Genomic DNA, 3,690 nt, shown 5'->3' on the forward strand with positions numbered 1-3,690 from the left:
AAGGAAACAAAAAGGAAGAAAGAAAATAAAAAGAGAGGTAATGTCAGATAAGCTATAGACAGGGACTGGGTTTTCTTATTTCTTAAGCATAATCTTGTTTTCACTTTTCTTTCTTTGGTTGCCCACTTGATCTACGGGTTTTGTAAAACCATGGGAGTTTAGTGGCAGACAGACTGATTTATGACATGGGAAGAAATGAAAAACGTTATTATCTTTTTCTATTATTTAATTAGCATTTAAGTCCAAGCAGTGGACAAATTTAAAAGCATTGGTAAGCGTCCAACATTGGTGTGAATGTTCTTCTGAATCAGGTGGCAAAGGGCATGTTTTACTTGCAATTTACAATGATTGTGCCAAACTGTTTAAAGGCCAGAAAGAGGAAATCACAGACTAAACTATTTTAATTAAATGATTTAAGAGGAGACGAGGCAAAACCATTTAACTCACCAATTCCCCGTTTCCTGTTAGAAACTATCTTATCAATGGCCCGATTTTAGACAAGCGTAACAGGAAAATGATAAGGGCATCAGGACGGTAAAGACAATACAAGCAAAGATGCCGTTTGCAGAGACTTACAACAACTACTGCTATCACGTTACGTGAGCATTTCAGATCAATCCAGCAAGGTGCACAGCACTACAGTCAAATTATTTCATTTTATTAGACCAGATTTTAAACAATGCTATAGTGTAATTATTCAACTCCAAGCTTTGCCTATTCAGGGCCCATGAGGTCGGGCTTCCTTTTTCATTTTTCGATTAATTAATTTTTAATCACCATTTTACAAACATGAATTTCATAATTATTGGTGAATACTATACACATGCATAATAATTAAAGATATATTAACAGTAGTAAATAAAATAATGACAGAGCAGTGAGAAGGGTGCTTAATCTGATTACCATAATGCCAAAACTTGGACTTCCAACAATCAGCAGTACCACAGCAGCTGTTTTATTTTGCCATTAGGATCAATAACGCTATTAATGTTCATAATTATAGTCAATCTGTTGGTTACATAAGCTGAATATTGTTAATCTGGAAACACAGTTGGAAACTGTAAGATAACAAATATATTGAAAAGGAAGTTGAAGTTGCGTGCTCCCTAAATAATCCTCTCGAAACTACAAGGAAATATAATTGTTAGCAGGATAGTGGAGTCAATGCTGAGTGCCAATAACTGGGTACTACTTTCCCACCACAAACATTTTACGAGTCCAGGGATCAATAAATTGATAGAAAATAAAATATGTAGCACTACCATGTCCTGCTTTAAACTAGAAGGGAAGGCCTAAAGGGTCATGGAGAAATAAAATGACAACTTTTCGAACTTGGACCAAGCATTTTGTGTCATCTCTCCACACATTACGTGGAAGGCCCAATTCTGCAATTGTTGATTTTATATTATTGTAGAACTCCGCCAAGCTAAAAGGATGGACTTTGGGCGAACCAGGAGGTAAGAGGACCATATTAACTGTATACAACTATAAAAAATATTAACTACAGTATCAATTAGTGTGGGATGCTTTCGAGCTTTACATAGTTCCCAAACAAGCCCACATCCTGTGGATGGTTGAGATTCGATCATTGTACAATCGCAATGAAAATAGAATTTGTGGGTGATATGAATCCCCCAGGTGACATGTCAACACATTTTCTGAACCATTCGTGTGAACTCACGAAAATGGCAACAAACAACCCAGATTCATTTGAGCAGATTAAATGAAAGCAGGGATCAAAAGGAAAAAAAGAAAAAAAAGAATAAAGGACGAAAGCCTAGGAGTGAATGGAGGAGAAGAAAACAATGAAGAACAGCAAGAAAAGCTCCATCTCATCATGGAAACAACTGCCATTTTTCTCCAGGCATGTTAGAATTCTAATCAAGTTTGTGTTAACAATTTGTATCCATTTCTACGCAACAAAGAGAGAACCAATGATTTATGTGATTCTATTTTCAAGTGTTACTATAAATATTTTCAAAATAAAAAGGTTATGTCACATAGTATAATTATTGAATTAAATGTGAGTTTTTCATGTGAATACTTATCTGGAAAAATGACATATTAAGAAAACACCTATAAATTTAAAAGTTATGAGATAATTGAAAAATACCATACTTAAAAATTTGGATACCAAAAGTTATCTTTTCAAATTGTGGTTTAAAAATTATGTCTTATGGAATAAATGGATATTATTTCATAAGGTAATTATTAAATAATACATTTATTTCTAGATCGTGTCTTACAAAATGTAAAGGTATTTTTAAGATAAAAAGGTGCTTTGATGAAACGATTGTGTCATTGAGAAAAGACACATGCAAGCCTATATAAAGAACTTGTTGCCAACAATTTTAATATACCAAAAAACAAATAAGATAAGAGTAAAAATATCAAAAGTAATAAAAGTGTGAGTTCCTATCATCTATAAAGTGAATTCAATTTCCTTATAGTCTACTTGTTGCGAAAAGTAGACTTTAAGACCAAATAACTTTGAAAACTCTTGGGCATATCTAGCATTCTATTTTCAAAAAGCATAAAGTCGAATTTAGATATTGGCTTCATTGTATCCTTAAGACTATTCGCATAATTTTCCTTTTGCATATTGAATGGTGAGGGCGAAATAAGTCTTACAGATAACATTTATTAAATGGCTTGTCTTGCAATCCATTTTGTCGGTTTCTTGAATTCCATCTAAACCCCATTTGCACTAACAATTTTAAGCTTATTTTTCGTGGTGTCAAAATTTGAAATGACTTCACTAAAAGAGAAGGCTACAAACATTGTCAAGTTAGATAGCTTTGAAGGAAAAAACTTTATTCATTGGCCAATGTTACATTAATTTGATGTTGACAAAGAAAAATCTATGGATTAGATTTGTGTGTGGCAAAATGGTTCTACATCGGATTATAAGATAAGTTTTCTTTCCTAACTTGATATGAATGATATTGTATGTAATATGCATAGTAAACGCATATTGGTTGGAAAGAAGGGCTTTGTTATATTCATATATGATCTTGATTTAAATAAAGTTATTATGGTGTCTTCTATAATTGACATAATTCTCCCATCATTGAGAGACATAAGGAAACTCTAAAGCATAAGAAAGAGAAGATGTCTCTCAAGGATCTTGGTAATCATCCTTAAATAAAAGATGATGGTTGTAGTCAATATGAAGTCACAAACAAGATGAAAAGGATAAGGACCATAAAGTAAATCATCTTGAGTTGATGAAAGTCCATGTGATGGAAGACACAAGGCATGGGTATGTGGCATTTCTATTATACAATAAGGTTGTGCGAATTAAAAATGACTTTCAAATTTGAATGTTCATCTTATTTACATTAAAATTTAAAATACATAAGCAATTAAAGAGTTCAATGTTGATAAGACTTTTTAAAAAGGTTGTGCGAACAATTCTGCCTTTTGGTGTGGAAAATTGTTGGGCCAATAGACTGGCTAGCATGAGCTCTTGGCTTATCTAGGTTGCTAGCCTAATTGGGTTATGACATTTTCCCCCGCTCAATCCAATAACGCCTCATTGTTGGAAGATGGTCACCTCTATGCTATGTATTGTTACTTCATGTGCCGTCTTCTCACATGCCTTTGCCTTGAGCAATCTCGTTTGTGCGTATTCACCTTGGGCTTTTTTTCCTTATGTGTTTCCTTTGCGAGCTTCTACCTCATGAACCC

The sequence above is a fragment of the Theobroma umbraticum genome, unplaced genomic scaffold (genome assembly GCF_002168275.2).
Source record: "Theobroma umbraticum cultivar Fairchild unplaced genomic scaffold, ASM216827v3 scaffold_30.0, whole genome shotgun sequence".
Taxonomy (NCBI): Eukaryota; Viridiplantae; Streptophyta; class Magnoliopsida; order Malvales; family Malvaceae; genus Theobroma; species Theobroma umbraticum.